A 23,402-nucleotide genomic window follows, 5' to 3' on the forward strand; every position below is an offset into this window, starting at 1 on the left:
GTAGCGAAAATAGAAAAAATGGCAGCATGATCACATAACCGAATCTAACCAATGGAACTCATGATATCAGTGTTTTACAAACTTCTCAAAGTAGACCTTGGAAAGTGAGAATATTGAGAACTTTCACATATACACACATTAAACATGCAAGAAAAATAAACTGGAGATCTACTCCCAATGGTGAAGTAAGCTGGGACATTTATTGTTACATTAGCTGTATGCCTGTGCTTCACTACGAAACTATGTGATCAGGCATGATAAATTGACACTTAAAGCCTGAAACTTAATGTAGAATGTGTAATTCCGTAGCATCAGGGCGTGTTAATATAAGGCAACTGGCAGTTGGAACAGAGGGGAAGGGGGAGTAGAATGTCCCAGCCTGCAGGCCAGATAAGTCACACGCTGGCCACGCCCATTCCGAGTTTAGCGGTATGATAAGAACATAAGGCAACTGGCACGTGGAACAGAGTTCTTTTCAGGTGGGGAGGGGAAGTAGGATGTCTAGCTCCTTAGCATCAGAGTGGCTAGGTGGCTCAGTGGCTAAGACACTGAGCTTGTCGATCAGAAAGGTCAGTGGTTCAAATCCCTAGTATAGGTCTCCTGCATGAGCAGCGGGTTGGACTAGATGACCTCCAAGGTCCCTTCCAACTTTGTTACTGTTACCTGTTACCTTAGCATGTGAATATAATACTGTATATGAAATACCAATGATCTGATGGTCATTTCGAAAAATCCTTTCTTAGCGAGCACCTAGAAGCCAAGAGGAACATACGTGCCAAGTTACAAGTTCTCTGGGTGTGGCTTAGATTTCCTGTGTTAATTAATGTTGATCAAGATCTGATGAAAAGTTAAAGAGCTGTGAGCTCTACATTGACATGAAATGAATGAAAAATGAATCATTTTCCCCAGGGCCATGTGATCAGAAGAGTCAGCAGGATTTATATTAATTTTTTAAAGAATCCATACACAGAGACATCTGCTCAGTCTATAAGTTTCACCCTGGTAACAAAGTGTGTCTACCTTTTGAGCAACGTTATGACACATGGAGTAGCAACATCACAATGAATACCCATGTAAAATGTATACCCCATTATTCTGCCAATGGACTGAGATTTAATATTATAAAAAATGCACCTCAAATACTCAATTTTTAATCTAATGGATCATCAATTGTATTCCTCATCAAATTGCATCTCAGTAGATTTAAAAGGAACACTTCAAACTAAGATTGTGTTTCACACATACACACACACACACACACACACACACACACACACACACTGCATATCTCAGGTAAATCCTCTGTATTTTCCTTCACCATGCATAGACAAAATACTATGTTGCTTGATAATGTAATTGTTGCATAATTAAAACTCACAAAAAAGAGGTTTATCTTTTGGGGAACACTTTCCCTGGATTTGGTATTTATAGGTTCCTTTTGCTGAAATTCAACTGTTTGTCACTCTACTTCAGTAGTTCATTTTCAGAGACCTCACGTGACTTATAGGTTGCTGGGCAGTGGTGAAATCCAAACTTTTCTACTACCGGTTCTGTGGGCGTGGCTTGGTGGGCATGGTGTGGCTTGGTGGGCATGACTTGGTGAGCGTGGCAGGGGAAGGATACTGCAAAATCTCCATTCTCTCCCCACTCCTGGGGGAAGGATATTGCAAAAATTCCATTCCCACCCCACTCTGGGGCCAGCCAGAGGTGGTATTTGCTGGTTCCCTGAACTGCTCAAAATTTTCGCTACCATTTCTCCAGAACCTGTCAGAACCTGCTGGATTTCATCCCTATTGCTGGGCCTTGGGCTACATTGACCTTCAACTCTGTGTTCATTGGAAGCAGAACCTTATCTCTTCAAGACTATCTCCCCCAGTCAGTTGCCACAGGGGTGGTATTCACGTACCTTCTCTACAGGTTCGCAAATGTAAGTGCGATTGTGCGCAATCACTTTGTTCGCATGTGCCACCTCCGCACATGTGCAGAACCTTCTGTGCATGCGCAGAGCATCAAAAATGGGACATGATGATGTCTGGGTGGGTGGGCACAGCCTCCCATGGCCATCGCTACCAGTTCACTCAAACCAGATAGAACTGGCTGAATACCACCACTGAGTTGCCATTACTGGCACTTCTGGCTGAAAATGATGAGTGTTCTTTTCTAACACATCAGAATGGTGCCAGCCTACAAAAGCAGCATTGTAGAACTGATACTGATAGGACAACCCAGTGAAATACTTCGCTTTTCATATCTGTGAGATACAGAATTTGAGTGTACCTTATATTTATAAATATATAAATATAATTACATTTATGCCAACCTAGCAGTTTGAAAGCACATAAAAAATGCAAGTAGAAAAATAGGGACCACCTTTGGTGGGAAGGTAACAGTGTTCCATGTCCCTTTGGCATTTAGTCATGCCAGCCACATGATCACGGAGATGTCTTTGTACAGTGCTAGCTCTTCAGCTTTGAAACGGAGATGAGCACCACCCTCTAGAGTCGGGAACGACTAGCACGTATGTGCGAGGGGAACCTTTACCTTTACCTTAAACAACAATCAGAGTTTTCACTCTGTAATCTCCAGAGTCATTTTTAAACCAACCTATGTTCATCTATATCACTGCCAATCTCAGAATACAAGGAACACCACATGAGGCATCTTCCCAGCTGAGCAACAGGGAGGAGACAAATAGCAAATAGCAATACTGAACCATTATCCAACTCTGTAACCATGGTTGATGTTATGGAAAGTAACTGAATTCAGGGAAGTTACCAACCTTTCAATTACCATCCATGTGCTCAATTTAAAATGGCATGATGGTAGGGCAAAATTTCTTCAGGGTAAAAAGAGACTGTAAGGCAAAGTAAAGAAAGATTTTATACCAGCGGGAAAAGAATCTCTTTACACATGCTCATCAACAGAGCTTTAATGCTTGGATGGAAAAACTATACTTCTGTCGGAGTTAAACTAGCTAAACTGCTGTACAGGTGCATGAATGTGGTGGACATCACACATGGAGCTGCCCTTAGTTCCACACTATAAGTAGTATTGATTTAATGACCACAAGTATTACTTTTGTTAATAAGGAAGATTATGCCCTGTGAAAATATGTTTTTGGGGGGAGGTTTCCATAATTTTTTCTTTCATCCTTGAGAACTTTCTTAACCAAGTTTTTAGCATGTGAGATTTTATGCAGAAATAGTATTTGAAGCAATGAAAAATTAGCTGAAGCTTCAAACTTGATACGAAGGCCACTAAACTCATGAGATTTACCAAGTATTCCTATTGCATTTTCTCACTGTGATTTTAACAACTGATGAGATGGCTTCAATCACCAATTTCTGATGGTGACATACAAAGTTGTCCCCTGATGACTAGATTCTAAATTAATTATAATGCTTAAAAACTGCTTGCCTCCCATAACTATGTCTTAAACACAGCAATTTCAGAAGCAAGATACATAATATAGATAAAGCAGGTGTGTATAGTGCTTCAAGACATAAGATGAACAAAACCCAATATTAAATCTATAAATCATTTCCGAATTTCCAAACTCAACAAACAATTCTTTATATTAACCGCATCTTACATTCCTATTGTACTGAATTAATACTGAGGAAAATAAATTAAGCAACTGCAAAGTTAAATTTAACAAGAGCTAAAGATAAGCTTGGAATTCACAGGAAATATGGTTCTTCAATTTTAGATACAAGTTAAGAAAACAATGGTTCCAGTTCATCAGTTTTCCCTCAGGCAGCGAGATAAATCTTTCCCATACAGGCTGGCTTTCCAGTACAGTGAGACAGTTTTTGACAATCTGGTAAATTTATTACAGGCTTGTCACATGTGAGGGAAACAGTCTTAGTAAAAGGTACACACACACACACACACACACACACACACACACAGAGTGCTGAACTTGTTTTCCTTCTTTTAATAGAGTTTAAATTGTAGGTGTCTGAATGAGTTTATGTTTTGGGGAAATAAGAAGTTCAAATAAAAGATAGGAAGGCACCCGCTTGATATTTCCAAAGGCTCAGCACAAAAATATTTCTTGAGCTATGGAACTAAGTTCCAATGTCAAACATTCAGATGCTGGAGCTTATTGGAGCCAGTTAATATACCTCAAGATTGATCCTTTAAACCAGAAGTCTCCCACATGCTCCTTTTGGGCACATTACATGAGCAGAGACTTTCTTTGGCAAGCACCAGATTCTGACCTCATCTAACTTTCGATATTAAAGATAATTTTAAAAATGGGAAGCTGACATACTGGCAAAATAAGGTGCCAGGGACCAACGTCATTTTTAAGTCTAGTGATGCCTCAAGGCTCAAAATAGGCTCTTTCTTTCAAAATTAAAATGATGCATGATGGGCATGGGAAGTGTTGAAATGTTAAGGTTAGGTCTCCATAGGACACTCTGAATACACATATACATACATACATGCATACATACATACATACACACACATATATATATTTGAACTCTGCCTTTGAAGTCTGGTGCTGGAGAAGACTCCTGCGAGTCCCTTGGGCTGCAAGGCGAACAAACAGATCAGTCTTAGAGGAGATCAACCCTGACTGCTCTTTAGATACTGAAGATGAAACTGAAATACTTTGGCCACCTAATGAGAAGGAAGGACTCACTGGAGAAGAGCCTAATGCTGGGCAAGATTGAGGGCAATAAAAGAAGGGGATGACAGAGAACGAGGTGGCTGGATGGAGTCACTGAAGCAGTTGGCGTGAACTTAAATGGACTTTGGGGGATGGTAGAGGACAGGAAGGCCTGGAGGAGCGTTGTCCATGGGGTCGTGATGGGTCGGACATGACTTTGCAACTAACAACAGCAACATCCATATACATTTTAGCCTTTTTTAAAAAACAGGTTTTACTTTGTATAATAGTATAATCAAAATATTGGTATCTTAATACATTGTCTTTATTGGTGTTCATTTTTTAAATTTTTCATATATTATTGCTATTTCTATTTTTTTCTTGCATATTGTGACATTTGTCCTAACATGTTTTTATCCTTCTTGTTCCACTCATGTTTTCCACTCATATTCTATGTAGGCAACTTTGTATGGACACTAACAATGTCCTCCATAAAGGCCACTTTATGAATAGAGAGACTCCAGTGGTGGCCAACTCGTGACTGCATTGATCAACTGTTCTCAAAACCCAGAGTTCCCAGGCTGAAGTGGTTATCTATCTTTCTTATCTACCTTAAAATAACAGGTTGCCAGAAGTAGGATTTGATGTAAACGCCAGTCAGAGGGCCCGATGAATCAATATAGATTTTGTAGCATATAAATTGGATAAACAAGGAATGAACTTCAGGTATTGCAAGACAGATCTATAAGACAGTTGAAGGTTTTAAGATCCATTCCAGCTTAGTCAATATAGTTAGTTAGATGGATGAATGGACTGATTCAGTCTGAACAAGCTTTATATATTTCCTATTTGTCTCGATAATGTCAAGTAGCAGGTAATGACTATCAAATAAACCCTGCTGTTTTGTACTTGAAAAGTGTTCATTCTACAGAAATAACTTCTTTTGTTAAATATTTGGTGTGAAGCACAGATCAAAAATAAACTCAGCATGTATTAGTATACAGTACTAATATAGAAAATGACCATAAAAACAGTTGTGTCAGGAAATTGTTATTTGCCTAACTAGTTGGCCAGGCAATATATAAACTAACTATGTATGTTTGTAGAAAGGCATGATATTGCTTTAAGGCTGTGCTGCATCATGCAAGCATCCTGATTGGTTGAGCTCTGTAGCCAATGTATAAAAGGTAAAAGTAAATTATGGCTTGTGGGGGGATTTACAGAGACACTACAACATTGTAACCTAATGACATGCTGCAACTGTATATTTGAGCTTTATGATCGTTGCTTGATCATGGCTAGTTATTGATTCCTCAAGATACTGACTGTTGTGTATTGAACTGAACTGAACTGAAAGAAGACCTTGTTTGTTTTGCAAGTCTACATTGGTAAGAAAACTGACTGACTGACTTTATATGTGTATGACCTGGAATTGTTTTTGGACTATGACTTTGCCTTTTCCCTAAAAGTAAAGGAATATCAAACCCCAATTTGTCTGCAAGTGACTGTTATTGTATACAACCAGTCTCAGTCGTTTTCATGCGTAGGGTACTCTGCTCAACAGTCCACAACCTTGGTTTTGAACCCAGATTTACCCTTAACAAGTTGCATACAAAAGTTTAGGCATCCATACTTAAATATTATATTTCAATGACTCCTAAGTGAATTGAAGTTGATACAACCTTTACATGGTGTGGAGACAATTCTACTGGTGAACAAATACTCTAATAGCAAGAGCACTTAGACTTATGTACCACTTCACAGTGCTTCACAACATTCTCTACGTGGTTTACAGAGTCAGCACATTGCCTTCAACAATCTGGTTCCTCATTTTACTGACCTTGGAAGGACGGAAGGCTGAGTCAACCTTGAGCCAGTCAGGATCAAAGGATCCTGGCAATGTGAGCAGAGTTAGCCTGCAATACTGCATTATAACCACTGTGTCACTACAGCTTGCTGAGCCTTCTCAACTCTCTGATTATGACTCTTGTTTTATCTGCTTTCATGAGCAGATAAATGAGTATGCTGCTCTAAGCATTTATCTGAACATTTGAAAATGAAGATAATTAACTCTTTCAAAGCGAAGAAATTTATAAAGAATTGGTTTTTAATCAAATGCTTAGCAAATGGCCAAACAATTCAACAGGGTGTAAGAAAAGAATGTGATAGTCCCTTCGTTGTGAAATGTATTTATTGATAAATGTATGTCTGTTATGTTAGAGATCTATTAGTTGTGCATGTAAATGTGAATGTGTACACACTTCTGTACATAGAAGATAGGTTATTGGCTGAGAGCCTGAATCATTTGCAACAAATATTAGATGAATTGTATGTTGTAACAAGGAATATCAGTCTGAAAATTAATACATGAAAGACCAAGACAGTTGTGATTTGCAGGGAAACTGCGGCGAACAATTGTAAATGATATAAAAAATAATGGAAAAGCTAGCCCATATTATATAAAAAAGCTAGAGCAAAAGATAACTTTCTATAAGAATATTTATTGAAGTGGAGAAATGGGGATATTTTAAAGTATGCAAATGAAGGTGCAAAAAATAGAGTGGAATTTGTTGCAAAGAATGAAATGTTTGTCAAAAGATTCTAAAATACCTGCGTATGTCTCTAACATAGAATTGGGTATATCAGTAGAAAGCAAATTTATGATTAATGCAATGAGAATAATTTATTGTGCTAAAAGACATAGGGCCAAAATAAATGAGTGCTGAACGAATATGGACTGAAATACGAGACAGAATACAATAGAAGAACTGCCAGTTTGATACAGAGATTAAGGTGCTGCCCAGAAATAAGGAGACAGTGAGTTCTAGTCCTGCCTTAGGCATGAAATCTGGCTGGAAGGCTTTGGGCCGTTCACTCACTCACTCACTCTCTTTCATCCCACCTCACCACACCTGTTGTGGGGAAAATGGGAGGAGGAAAGAACATTATGTATGTTTACCAATTAATAAAGATGGGGTAAAAAAATCAAACAAATAACTTAAAAATAATTTGAAGCTATTTTATTATACAAAAAGAATAAATGAGGTCTGAATAGCAAAATAAATATATGAAGGAAGACCAAGAATTAGTGATTGGATGGAGCCTGAAAAAGAGAAAGATGAGAAGTCTGAGAACAAAATACAATATGTGAAGTGATGTGATAGAATCAAGGATGATTTGCAAAGTAAGCACGATATGGTGAGCAGTATTAGTGTAAACCAGAGGTCTTCAAACTTGGCAGCTTTAAGACTTGTGGACTTCAACTCCCAGAATTCTCCAGCCAGCATAGCAAGCTGGAGAATTCTGGGAGTTGAAGTCCACAAGTCTTAAAGCTGCCAAGTTTGAAGACCTCTGGTGTAAACTATATAAAGTTGTTTATTTTTATCTCAAGCGTTATTTGTTACTACTTCTTACTTTTCTATGCTTACTCTGAAAGAGAACAACACATGGGAAACAAATTCATTCTCCCAAGTAGCAATAGCAATAGTACTTAGACTTATTTACTGCTTCATAGTGCTCTACAGTTCTTTCTAAATGGTCTACAGAGTCAACATGTTGCCCCCAACAATCTGGGTCATTTTACCGACCTCAGAAGGATGGAACGTTGAGTCAACCTTCAGCCGGTGAGACGCTGGCAGCTGGCAGTCAACAGAATTAGCCTGCAGTGCTGCCTTCCAACCACTGTGTCACTACAGCTCTTGTGATATGATATAACGATAATCTGTTGCAAGAGAACAGCATTTTATCTTGCATTTTCTATGTCATTTCAATGCAATTTTTCTGGTAGTGAAACCAACTGAATTCATATATGCTTTGGTCTCTCAATCTTTTCTAATACAGTCAAGGTGCTGAAATGCAATCTGGGCCCTGAATCAACGTATGCAGAGAATGATATTCTGGTCATCTCCCCATGCAACAAAAGCCACTGATGGAACAGATCCTCCACATTCAGCTCCCATGTACCTTATAAACTACTCTGATCTCCCATTAAGAATCTGTCAAATGAGCACTCAGAATATTATCTTTGTATAAAAAATGAAAATTATATGACCGTAAAATTTCTGCTTGAAAACTAAGAAACTAGAATCAAAATATTTCTTTCTTGAAACATGTCAAATAGACCTTTGACTTTTTTAAAAAAAGAAATTGGTAAGTAATTACTTAAATAATTTTAAACTATGTTTTTTGCTAAAACTATTTCAATGATATAGGCCTTTTGTTATCACCTCAGCTTCTCTTCTGATGCATCTGCTTTTCTTGGGAATGGAAGATTACACACACACACACACACACACACACGCTCCCTAATGCTAATCTACTTCCCCTGAAAAATTTAGAAGGCAGGCCAGAAGTTTCCCGTCAATTTGTATGCCACACATAAGCCATTCTACAACCTTTAGAAACTTGGTTTTAATGTTTAACTGTTTAGTTGGATTGCTTGATTTACAGTGATGCTTGGGTTTGTGCACTGTTTGAATTTTCAATATTTCTTTACAGATAGTGTAAACACAATCTGAAGCAATGCCTTCATTAATCAGCCAACAGTTGTTGTTTTTTTAAAATATTCACATCTGACAATTTTCCTGAAAGATTTCCCTACTTTTGCTACTGTGTTTTCCTGAAAATAAGACCCTGTCTAATATTTTTTTGAACCCTGAAATAAGGGCTTGGCCTTATTGCCATGCACTCAAAAGCCCGATTGGGCTTATTATCAGGGGATGTCTTATTTTGGGGAAAACAGGGCATATTAAATGTTGCTTTTAAAAATTAAGGTCTATCAACTCATAATCACCTCATGAAATGACTCTTTCCTATAGGTTCCAGCCCATCCAAATTGTGGGCATTACAAAGCATAGCTTTTGATTCATATGGGAAGCAATCTGAACCCCCCATTGAGTAGTTCGTAATATTGTTAAGGACATTTTCCAGAGTGCCAATAGCCAATTCCCTCTTGCCATAATAGCTAATAACACAAAGGGATGGAAACGCCCTGAACAGTGTCATGTCAACAGCTGATTGGGAGGGAGCCAGTTCATTTAGTGAGCCACATCATCATCCTTGTTCAATTCTTGATGTTTTTATTAAAGAAGCTCACTTTATTATTTAGCTTCTTTTCTTCTCATTCATACATTCAAGAAACTCAAATGTATTTTCTGGACCTTGGATCTCACTGCTGACTCTAGTCCAGTGTCTGTCTCTCCTCATTCTCACTGATGTATGGTAGGGTGAAAATAAAGGTGTACCCTCATGCATGAGCATTAAGATTATTGCACCATCATCATCTTCACCATCATCAGTTTTCATGCTACACTTATTTTGAGTTCTGAATAACTCATTTTACTGGTTTCACCATATGATGAACTAAATGATTTGGATACATACTGCATACTAAACCATGAATAGATCAAGTTATGCAAATGTAGGGCTAGTTTTTAACAGATCTAGTTAAGAATGCACTGTGAACACAACCATTATCACCTTCCTCTTCCTACAAACCCACAAGAGTTTCCAAGGCAAGTATGTGCATTTTCTGTTAATAACGTCCCCTACTTCTTTGTCAAAAGAATTTTAGCAGGCTTGCTACACTGTTAAGGCAGATAATTACGTTGAACCTCTATATTCTACGGGACTTAGGCCGTAGGACAAGCTAGCTCTCTCCAGGTATATTGGAATAAAAAAATTTCAAACTGTCAACCAGCATTAGAAGATTTGGAGTTGTAGTCCCAACACATTTGGAGAACACAAGAGTGGGAGATAGCAGCCATAATGCCTATATCTAGGATTGTAGAGTTAGAGTGTAAACCTTGCCAGAAATAAGTCTCAATACATTCTATGGGTAGGATTAGGCAGCAGTTCAGGGTTAAAATAAATTTGAACCTCAGAGGTGGCAGACATCTATGCACAAAACTGACCATAGTTTCCAAATTAAATCAAAATTTGAGTTTTCGATATAAATTTGTTTTGACAAAAAATCTTTAGCATTTACTGTACATTCCAATGCAAATTGTACAGACATTCTGAAATATACTGTTGGAGCTTGCATATGGTAATGCTGTAATTTCACTGTGAAAAGATCAGAAAGCAGCCTCACCCTTAGTTACTCCAACCAACCAACCAGGGCTTCAAATACTCTTATGAATGAACCCAAATTTCTCAAAGTACAGCATCAAGGCATCAACCACAGATATTGCCAAAATGTTCTCCACAGCATTCTAACTTTATAACAAAATTCAGCAATAACCCAATAGCTACTTCATGTTTGCTATTCACCGTAAAGGCAGAAGAAATGTGATAATCAGAAGGAATAAAATCCACACACACAAGATACATATTTTTTTTCACTATGATGCAGTTAGCAAATTTTCAATGACTAATTTCACATAGCCAGAAGAAACTTTGGTTCTATTATTCACATTGGTAACCTGCTTTTGGAATGGGACAACTCACCACGGCCAACTTTTGGAATGGGAAAACTCACCGCAGGACAATTCAATTATTTAAAATAAATTTTAAAATATTTTAATTTTTGTCATTCACATTTCACTTTGCCCTTTCTTTGGCATCCTTTCTTTAATGATTCTATTTCACCATTTTTTCAAGAGTTATTAGTGTAACTCTTGTTACATGGCAAGTTGTCCTGCGGAGAGTTGGTCATGATGAATTGTTTCATGGCGAGTTGGCCATGGTTGAGTTGGCCATGGCAAGTTATCCTAAACCCACCTGCTTTGCTGAATAGCCCTCCACTATTTTAATATGTACATTCCCCTAATCATTTCTCTAGGTACAACACTGATAAAAAGTTACCCCAGTCCAAATAATCGGGGCCTAAAAAGATGCCTATTAACTAGAAAAATACTGTTGTATATATTTATTGGAATTTTGTAGGATTTGTTATAAAAATTGACTAGCAACAAAGAGAAAATTCATTGGAACTCCATCAGCAAAGTTCTAAGTAAAGTAAAGTAAAACAAGGAAGACTTGTCTTTCTAATCCACTCCCATAACCTCTCATGTGCTCACAAACCCTATTCTCAATTATGTAATGAGTGGAATCAATAACCAATAGCTTCTGCTGAATTGTTCTTCTGTTCTCAGGCTCTTGGGATCCAACTCATTGGTTGGAATGGAAAAAGACATTTTGCTTCCTACAGAATTCTAAAAGTTGATTGCAAAACAATGCCAGAATACACACAAAGTTCTATATTAGTTCTGTAATTCTAAACCACTTCTCATATTTCAAGAAATGAAAATGGTGGCCCTGTTTTTTTAAAAAAATAAAGAGCAATGGCATAACAATATTGCCTAACGATGTTAGAGTATATTTTAGTAAGATAAGTGGTTTTGCAGTATTCTTCTTCCTACCCCACCCCACCCAGTGTATATTAGGAGCAGGAGACCTTTTTTCTCAGATGTAAAGCCAATAGATGATGTCATCTTTCAGCATTTTAAAAAGTAACCTTGCATGTGTTATTTCTATTTCCTTAAGGTGCTATCTGATACACAAAAGAATAACTTTGAAAAAGGTATTTTTTCTCCTCTTCAAACAATGAGTAGATCAGTTTCACAGATGCATAAATCTAGTTATAGTTCAAAATATAGAAGGTCCCCCCTTTCTCTTTCTCTCTGTGTGTGTATTTTTGTACGTGTATGGTTTTCTCTCTCTATATATATATATATGTGTGCGTGTGTGTGTGTGTGCGTGCGTGTGTGTGTGTGTGCGTGTGTGTGTATGTATGCAGCTATATATTGAAGCATAGGGCGTGTTCCAAGATTTACCAGTATTACGAGTGAACATTTATCCTTATCTGGTGAAAAGTGTTTCTGACGGAAGACCATGGTGAAGCGGCTCTGTAACATAATTTTTTCTACATATTATTAAAACCTGCCACTGGTTATTTCCACCGGAACGTAATGAATAATGCAAAACATAATTTGCATCCTGCAATTATTAGGCAAATCTCTCTCCTCAGATTTTTGCAGCAAAATAATACATTTTGAATAGTAGGATACCCAGATACTACAACTAACATATTTTAAGCACACAATCAAATTAGACTACATGCATTTCTGTTCCTGGAATTGGAAATTAATTAATATATTGCCATAGACACTGAATTATAGGCATGTCTGGCACTGCACCATAACTGGTGAGAAAGGAGGAAGGGTTGTTTTTTTTTCATTAATTCGGCATCAAGTTCAGCAATATCTAAAATTATAATGATTTAAAACTCCTGTTATACTTCTTAAAACATTGTTTCTCAATCTTACCAATTTCCAGGTGTGGACTTCAATTCCAAATATGTGAAATGTACTAGCAATTTCCATGCTGGCTGAGGAATTCTGGGAATTGTAAGACCACACCTCACAATGGTGCCCAGGATGAAAAATACTGCATTAATATCCCTTCCCAAAAGGGCTGATTATTTTCCAAAACTTTTGGAGCATTTACATGAATATCTGCAGAAGTTTAGGGTGTTTATTTTGCTCTTACAAATTCCCCAAGGTTTCTCAAATTTTATTTAATTTTATTTGTCAAATTTAGAGACTATCCAACTCACTTTCAGAGAGTTTCTGGGATTAACAGAAGAATCACTTTGCAGCCTCTTGTTCTTCTATCTGTTAAAAAATGTCATATATTTTTCTTTAGCAGTAGAGGGTGCTGTAACCCTAAGAAAGGTGTTCTACTGTTCAAAGAAAAGGCCATGGGTTTGAAAAGATAATAAAAACAAATGAAAAATAAAAACAAAGCAGTGAGTTCCGGGGCATCCCACACAAATCCTTGGGATGCTGGAACATACTGTATTCCCATCTTAAGAGTATTTATATAGCACCAAGATTTGGCCAGCATGTGAAGCTAATGTACTTTATATCCAATTGTCTGAAGTGAGGACATCTGTGAGTTCAATTCCCAGTAAAAGCTTTAAACCCAATATAATAAGGACTGGCAGAGGAGTCAGCCCTAAGAAAGTTGAAACTTTTAATGTAGGCAATAATCACTTTAATCGGGGGTGTAAAACTGGCAGCCGGCTGGCCAGATGCATCACATGCAAGCCATAACCAACCCGGCACTGCAAAGGCAAAAAATGTCACAATATGTCACGATATGTCATGTGACACAATTGAGTTTGACATCCATGCTTTAGATTGTGAATTCCTGTCCAGATAAAATTCTCCATGGAGGGTTGGCCGAAAACAATGTGCAGCCAGTATATAAAGTGGGAGCTTCCTTCTTTCATATTATATAACAAAAACCAACTTCTAAAGGCAGTACGCTAGCTCAGCGGCCCTAGGAGAGATTACGAGACATTCAATAATCCCTGCCTAACAGTCTCTGATTTGCCCACTGGTATGGCTAACCAATGGGGCACGATGGTTCAGAGGTTAAGTTGCTTGTCAGCTGGAAAGCCAACAAGGTTTAAGACCTAAGCACCATGCGATGGGGTGAGCTCCCATTACTTGCCCTAGCTCCTGCCAACTAGCAGTTTGAAAACATGCAAATGCGAGTAAATAAATAGATACTGCTTTGGTGGGAAGATTACTGCATTCAGTATTTTCATGCTGGCCACACAATGATGGAAATATATCTCAGACAATGCAGGTTCTCTTATTTGAGAATTGGAGATGAGCACTGCCTTACTGGAGAAGAGCCTAATGCTGGGAAAGATTGAGGGCAAAAGAAGAGGATGACAGAGAATGAGGTGGCTGGATGGAGTCACTGAAGCAGTAGGCGTGATCTTAAATGGACTCCAGAGGATGGTAGAGGACAGGAAGGCCTGGAGGAACATTGTCCATGAGGTCACAATGGGTCAGACATGACTTTGCAACTAACAACAACAATAACTGCCCCCTTTGAGTTTGTCACAACTGGACAGCGGAAACCTTTTTAAACCTTTCTAAGGCTGGCCTACTTTCCATTTTGGACCACCAAGTCATCTACAAGGGAGAATAAAGCTAACATGTTTTCAGTTTGCCTGTTGTTTTACTGACACTAATAGAAAGCCACAGCATGTAAGGATCACATCAAAGGCTTAGGGACAATTGAAGTGTGTGATAAACAGTATATTGCTACAACACCCAATTAGTGTAATCCCTTTGATTGCAGATTTGATAAAAGTAATGTATTGGCATCGTTTCAAGTCAAATCAAACCAAACCTCTAAAAGATGTTTTGACCAACGTCTACATTTTAATAAATGGAACCAGTACATCCCAGATATACTCAATATTTAAGCTCCATGAACCCATTTCCTTAAACTAGAATGACTTACACCTTCTTTCCTCCCACCTCATTTGAGCAGTGAAGTCAAATACAACTCTTGCTTGCTTGAAGCAAGCACCACCACCACCCGCACCTCCATTGTTTCAACTTGGCTTTACATTTCCTGTTGATGTAGTTATCATTATAATAAATTGGCAATTGCAGTTTATGGTTGGCATTTTAGAAAGAGGGTGTGAACCTCTTCTTAGCATTAAGCAAGAATTTGAAAGAAATCCAGAACATCGCTTTATTCATCCCCAGGGGAGTATGCAAACTCAAAGAGATTTTTTAATTAATATTTTTGACTGAGCAGCTGACACAACCTATAGAGCATCTTTGGGGAATATTCTGAAAAGATTAAAAAGCTGCATTTATGTGAGATAAGGGCCTGCTGATTAAGAAAAACAAATTGTATGAGCTCACCAATTCACAGAGTTAGTTATGTAACGCTGAATCCTGGCAGAGTGTAGTGTAGCAAGCTACATCAACAAATGCCTACTCTACAAAATTAAACATAGTTTAATTAATTAAAAAAAATTAAACAGATAAAAATGCTTGAAATTTATTTAAAGCCAATTCTCACAAGATTGCAATGTCTCACATGGAACCTAGTAAGATCTCAGGAATACTAAAATCTTACTGAAATCTTGTGTGATATATTTAAAAACTTCATTCAGCTAAAATTGAATCATAACTAGAAACGCTCACCCTCAACTGTGGAAACCTATCGAAGGTTTCAATGTCTTTCAGCCAAATCAACTTCACAGGGTTGTATGGGGGTAAAAAAAAGGGAGATCCCAAAGCAAATTAAAATATATGTTTGAGTAATATGTGAATGGCTTCAACATTATACACGATCACAGAATGAAACCTACCACATAAGGAGAAATATTTTCACTTACGATCAGAAGATTCCATGCCATTCATATCTTCCTATATTGTATAAGAATACCTATCAGTGTAAGAATACTAGTATAATCAAGTATCCTTCAAAGAAACTAAAAACTCAATCAATTATTTCTTCCCCACTCCTCAATACATTGACTATTCTTCATGTGCTTTGCAAATTTTATGCCTATGTTACTTTGAGATGGAAAAAAACCCTCTCTTTTAAAACAACAGTAGAAGACATCTACAATACTGCATTGTAACAATTATACAGAATTATCTTGGGAGATGAAAATCAAAATCTTTATCATGCCTTCTAGGGTGCACTGCTGTATCTCGAAATATGAAGCTTGGCATCTCTTGTTTCTTAATTATAGCACATCACTTGACATACTTGCCACAAAGGAAGCAAAATTAAAGGCTGAGAATAGATCAGCACCCTCTTAGGAGTAAAAAAATTCAATGCATAGGGCTTGACATCCACTTCACTTGAGCTAAACTAGTAATTTTAAAGGGCAATTTTTTAAAAAAGCTAAATAAGGGAAGCCCATTTTAAATGCCCCCCCCCACTTCTGTCGAATTGTCAAACTACAGAATAGTTCAGTGTGCTCTTTTTTAGCATTTTCTTGAATAACTTGTCCCTTCCTTTCAGCCACTAATTACTGCACACCCGGGATGTAATCAAGCAAACAATAGGTACCTAAATTCCTTTATATTAACTTGTGCTCTTAACACTACTTCTACCAGCACCAGCACCAAGACTGCATATTTTCAACCAGATTAAATACTTCCCAAATGTGTTAGAAAATTCAAACCTACTTATAGTCCTTTCTCTGTCCCTATTCTTCTTCTCTACATTCTTTTGAAACTGGGAAAGGAAGCAAGTTGGGGGCCATGAGAAAGAGGAGAATTCCAAGTTCCAATAATGTGATTGTAACCCAATTTAGATGCAAAAACGTAATAGAGATATTGACTGTACTAACTGGGTAGTACAGCCATAGACATTGGCCTAACTGAGTAGCACAGTTAATATTTCAACAAAATCAACTTTTATCCATTATTGATAAGCATTTCAAGTTTTTTGGTCATATACAGTATTTTCACTTGAAAAAAAACTGTAGAAGGGTGAGTTATACACTAACCTCAGAAAGTTAACATACATTTCCAGGGTGCCTGGATTCAGTACCCATCTGTATATGTAAATATTGGTGTGGTCGTTGTAAAAGAGAAACAGAAAAATTGCAGGTTTTGTTTTTTTTAAAAAAAAACCTTCAAATCTGCTGCTTGATAAGTATACATTGAATTGCCTTTAGATGTATAAAGCAAACATTAAAAACTGCATTCCTTTAAAACATCTACAGAACCTACAATTCACTCCAATGGCAAATTGAGGTGACATGTTCTAACAGAAACAGTCAAAATGTGTACATGCATGGTGTGTACACACACAGACACACGCAGACAAACACACACATGTCAGGCGATTCATCATGCTCAGAAACTACAAATATTATGTGGTTGTTGAATACAAAAAATGAAGGGCTGGATATAGTGACAGTCAAATGAAATGCCCTAATTAAGGCATTAATTAAGGCTTCCCCACTGTATTTGGCTACAATCCAGATCCTTCCATATGCAAAGAGCTTGAGTGATTTTACAGCCATCTAGCTCCCATATTCTCCCACTGAAGTCATCAGAGCAAGATAGAATATTTTTAAAGACCATAGAATTTACTCTGTGGTCCCAAACATTCCTCATTTTTGGTTTGCCATTAACTGCTGGATGTTCACTAAAATATACTGAAAACAGGAGAAAATATTCCTTTTCCAGAGTAAATATTGAGGCACAGAAACTAAATTAAAATATTTCTACACATTGTCATTGCTGTGAAAATGTCAATTGAACATTAAATGAAAATCATTGCAAACATGGAAGTGGATTTAGTTTACACCTGTCTTCTATCACATTGGGTCTGCATCCGTCTAATCCTCGGGTATCCCAACCAACCATATTTATTATGCTTGCTATAATAATTGAAATGTTAATGTGACTTAAACTGACTGCAAGCATTTTCTCCCATTTCCTAGGTATGTATACAGCATCCAAACGTTAATATAATAAAGAAAAACTCAGCTTAGAAATAAACAAAAAATAAACCCTGACAGTAATAGTGGATAAAATACGATTAATAACTAAATCATAAGATCAAATCTAACAACCCATTTTTTAGTCCCAAATTGTCAACTGTTGTTCATAAGTGAGGTAATTACAATGCCAATGTTTCTTCTGTGAAGAGTGCTGTATTCATATCTCACATCTGTTCTCACATATGCTTATTAGATTGCCTCAACACATTGTGCAATTTCCAGCTTTTCCAGTGAAAAGCTTTTCATGTTTTGTTTTACCTGAGAGTAAGCCATTCCCAGCTTAAAAGAAGCACGGCTGCATCGTAAAAAACAAAAACAAACCAGAGCAGTGAAATATGACGAAGTACTGAGTGCTTCACTATACATGTCTCATTTTCATTAGACAAAACACAGCTTCAAGAGTTTTCATCATTTATCCTGAACTACATTAGAGTACGAAGCAACGTAGTTCAAATTGATGGATTATTTATAAAATAATCTCCACCCTCCCCAAACTATAGCATAGATTATTATAGGCCTTTACAACCCAGATCTAGACATTATTCAATTATTTATTAAATTTCTACACTGTTCATCTCACCTCAGTGACTCTGGGATTATAGTCAGGCTCTATAATTCTAGACTTCCTCATGCCAACTGAAAGATATGTAGTGCCAAATGCTATATAAATCCTTTTGTTCAGCAGCTAAATATGAGTTTTTATCTTCAGGTGATATCAAATTGGAGAGAGCAAGAAACCATAGATTTAATTTTTAGTGCTCAAGAACAAAAATTGAAGAGAAATGAACTTCTCAGAAAAGAGGGCCAGAACTTTTTTAAAAATGGTAAAGTTCCTGTTCAGTTTATCTCTGAAAATTTTATTTATATTTATTTTATTTATTCAATTAATAACTACCCATGTCAAACCAGCAACTTTCGGCAGTGAACAACCATAAAAACAAAACACAACACAGAAAAGAAATTGAAGTGCAGGTGTTCCGCACTGCATCAAACACTTGCTTTCTATACTGTTTCCACTGGACAACTAGAAGACAGATTGCAATATTTTCCACGAGTTCCACTTAAGAGACTTTATCATGCACAGTGTGGTTTTAAATATATTTCAATAATTTGAAATATTATGTTCTTACATTCATCCATGGTATCCGAACACAAGAGTTCTTAGCAAGCCATGATGATGTCAAAATGATACTTGCATCATGATCTTACTGCAGAAACAGCCCAATGAGATATTTGCATAATGATGTCTGATGCAAGTATGAAAGTTGCTTCACGACATCACTAAATTCATGTTGTCAGTTGCCCAAAGCTTGCTGCTCTTGTGGACACCCATGACCTAAGCTTGTACATTAATATTTGAACAAACCGGAAAGGAAAGTCCCACAATATGGATATGCATACCTTTTTGTCATAAGCAAATGCTAGCATATAATATTGCATGATTCTTCAACAATATTCCCATTCAAACTTAATTATTTGAGAATCCTATCTCGGCAAGCACTCTAAGGGCTTATCCAAGGTTACTTTTACCATGCTGTCTTTGTCTGGTACAGGTAGTCCTCAACTTACAACAGTTCACTTAATGACAGTTTGAAATTACAATGGCACTGAAAAAAAATGTCTTATGACCATTTTTCACACTTATGACTGTTGCAGCATCCTTGGGGTCCAGTGGTGGGTTGCCCAGTTCGGACCAGTTCAAAAGAACCGGTAGTAAAACTGGTGGGAGACTCCGCCCACTGACCTGGACATCATCAGGAAGTTTCTGCGCATGCGGAGAAACACGTGCTCTCGCTTCGCTCGCGTGCGCGGTCCCATTGCAAACTGGTAGTAAAGGTAAATAGAACCCACTCCTATTGGGGTCATGTGATTTACATTCGGATGCTGGACAACCTGACTCCAATCTGCAGTGTCCTGGGGTCATCACAACCTTCTGACAAGCAGAGTCAATAGGGAAGCCAGATTCACTTAACAACTGTGTTACTTACTTAGCAACTGCAGGGATTCACTTAACAAATGTGGCAAGAAAAGTTGTAAAATGGGGCAAAATTCACTTAACATGTTTCTCACTTAGCAACATAAATGTTGGGCTCAATTGTGGTCGTAAGTCGAGGACTACCTGTATTTAAGGTACAGTTCTTCTGTACCTTACACTTAAGGATGTATCTGTATCTCAGCCTTCCCTATAGTTTTAGTCCACCCTAAACAAAGCTGTAAATGCTAGAAACTGAGAGCTTAAGCAGCAAAGTAGCTGTTTTCCAGCAATTTTTATGACTTCAGCTCTCCTTAACCTACATCGTACCATGGAAGACAAGATTTGATGGCTACAATGTTGTTGTTGTTAGTTGCGAAGTCGTGTCCAACTCATCGCGACCCCATGGACGACGTTCCTCCAGGCCTTCCTGTCCTCTACCATCCTCTGGAGTCCATTTAAACTCATGCCCACTGCTTCAGTGACTCCATCCAGCCACCTCGTTCTCTGTCGTCCCGTTATTCTTTTGCCCTCAATCTTTCCCAACATTAGGCTCTTCTCCAGTGACTCCTTCCTTCTCATTAGGTGGCCAAAGTATTTCAGTTTCATCTTCAGGATCTGACCTTCTAAAGAGCAGTCAGGGTTGATCTCCTCTAGGACTGACTGGTTTGATCGCCTTGCACTCCAAGGGACTTGCTGGAGTCTTCTCCACAACCAGAGTTCAAAGGTCCTCAATTCTTGGCCTCAATGGCTACAATACAGAGTGACAAACATTCTGCTTCATGCTGCTTGCCATGAATGACAGACCTTTCTGCCCCATAGCCTCTGCACCCTTTCTAAACATGAAACTAATGAAGAACAATCAACATTCATTAAATTAGAAGAATCATCTTGCCTTCATTACTTCATCCATGAATGAAGTAAAGTAGGTCTTTACTTCATTCATGGAATACACCTCTTAAAAACTGCAGTTATTTTACAGCATTTACTAGAACATCTCCCATGTGGGAAAATAAATACTGCATTTAAATGAAAGTACAATCAGTTTAGAAATCTGCACTAAGGCTCCTCACCAATGCCTCAATAGAGAAGTTTTCAAAGCTTTAGTAATTCCTTCTATTCATATTGCATTACTCTGAAGAATGTTGTACATGATACCAGTGAAGTTCCCTGGTGAGGTGTGCCTGAACAAACATACAAATTGCAAATCTCTGCTAGAAAATAAATGATTCTGGCAAGTCATTAAACAGTCTTGAATTAATTCATGCTCTTTTTAAAAGACAATTAATTTCAAAAGGAACATTTACTAATGCATCATACCCTTCAGATGAATCTATTAAATAAAATACTAAAGATAAAATACTTATTATTTGCCAAGTCAATGTAATTATTTTTTTGGGGTTGATTGAGCAAAAGAGACCTTGCTCCTAAATTCTAATCAACAGCTTGTAGTTTACATATCTGGTTGTTGAATCAATTTCTCTGCACATACACACCCCCACCCAAAGTATTGTTTCTTCGATCAACTAGCCTATTTTTCTCTCAAGTCAGCTGAATTTGATGACTCTCAAAGGTCAAGGGGAAAATAGTATAAAGGCACAGAATCAAAATTCATGTTAAACTACTTCCATCTTCGGAAACAGATTGATGCTAAAGGCTAAATAAACTGCTTAATTGATTCTGTCAGCATTTACAATATTGCAGCAGCAACAACAGAGGGCACAAGAAATTACACTAGGGAAAAACAAATCTGTGGGTTTTTTTGTCTTCCCTTCTAAGACAACTGACAAAAATTGATTTCTTTTTGTCTGCTCATTTAAATATATGCAGATAGCAGAGTAGCAGTAATAATTTGCAATAGCAAAAATGTCCTACAAGGTTGAAGAGCCCTTGGGAGATTAATTTTTATAGCCCCAGGATTAACTTTTGCCTGAAGTGAAGATCAAGGTAGTTTTTCCTCTTGATTGGAGTATAAAAATTGAATGTACTAGTGGCTAGACTTTACTTCAGTGCTGGGAGTAAAATTGTAAGTGCCACTGCCCTTGAGACAATATCTGGGTATAAGGCACTCAGGAGAACTCATGGCATATATGTAGTTTGAACATGGACTAACACACAACAGGGAAATGTTCAGTTCTAGGTTCAATCTGTAGAAAGGCTTGAAAAATGTAAGACTTGAAAGCAATTTGATGGCCTTCTCCCACAAAACCTTTAATTGAGATGGTCACTAACCTGGTCAAATCCTTTCTTGATGCATCTAACAGCGTATAGTTATACTAACTGATCTTTTTGGCTCACACACAAATACACACTCACACACAGTTATGGGAACACGGGTAGCTCTTAACTTACAACTATTCATTCAGCAACTATTTGAAATTGCAGTGGTGCTAAACAAAGGAACTTATGACCTGTGCTTAGAGTTAAGACTGTTGCAGAGCCCCTGCGGTCAAATGATAAAAATTTGTACACTTGTCAACCATCTGCAGTTATGACCGCAGGGCTGTTGAAACCTCCTCCCCCATCTGCCTATCTTCCCATACAACCTTGGTCCTTCACATGGCCCACCAGGGCAAGCAAAGCTCCCCACCACCCCCGCCCACCAGTCCCACAAAACACCCCACTGACTGTCATCATTTTTCTCCAGCTACTGACAGCCATGCCAATATGAGACATGGATTTCTTACAAAGTCTGCCTTGTGCCATTCTCCAAGTAGGCTCCATTCTCATAGAGCTTCAGAAGCCGCCTTCTCCAAATCACAATTTGGTGAGCAAAAGTAGGATGTCTCAGTTAGCAACCACTTTGCTCAACTACTGAAATTCTGGCCCCAGTTGTGGTTGTGAGTTGAGTACTACCTGTATAGCATGTCTACTCACTTTCTCTAGACAGTAGCTAGATTCCCTTAAGGTCTTGCAAGGCTCCATATCATCATGCTTTAGTCCATTTCCTGTTAGGCGGGCAGGCAACAATACTGTAGGTAAGATTGAGCTACTGCCACCATTTGGGAAGCAGGGTCTGCCTGCTAAACTTGATAATAAGTTCTGAAATGAAGATGCTTGCTTTCTCAGCCATTCTTTCTTTCCAGCTCTTCTTGCAGGGTTAGGTATCTTAGATGGGTCAAATTAACTGCAGTTAGATGTTACCAAACACAACTTGGTGGGTGGACTTAGTTTAAAGCTATGCCTGATTAGTTTTCATTGGCTTAAATTAAATTGTGTGGATCAACTGACCCGTTTTTGTGTGTGTTTCCACACACACAGACACACACACATACTCATTGACCCAAGATTTTGACTAATAGTTGAGCCAGCTCAATTCATTAATGTAGAATTCAAAGACACAAAAATACAGATAGAATTTTAAAGAGCATATGCTGACTTTTCCACTAAACTACATATCATTGCAAATATATCTGGGTTATGCACCATTATTGCAAACCCAGTTACTGCCAAATGGCCAATCATGAACATCAATGCATTATGTATCTTTTTTTTTTTCTCTCAAGGAAAATTAGTTCTGG

The 23,402-nt window shown here is 37.7% G+C and overlaps 1 protein-coding gene across 1 annotated transcript in view; it reads right to left on the reverse strand.

Moving 5' to 3' along the window:
* Window positions 1–23,402, reverse strand: part of SLC35F1 (solute carrier family 35 member F1) — a 244,521-nt gene that overhangs the window by 125,189 nt on the left and 95,930 nt on the right. The gene's annotated exons all lie outside the window — the stretch shown is intronic.

Source organism: Ahaetulla prasina, chromosome 1, assembly GCF_028640845.1.
Source record: "Ahaetulla prasina isolate Xishuangbanna chromosome 1, ASM2864084v1, whole genome shotgun sequence".
NCBI lineage: Eukaryota > Metazoa > Chordata > Lepidosauria > Squamata > Colubridae > Ahaetulla > Ahaetulla prasina.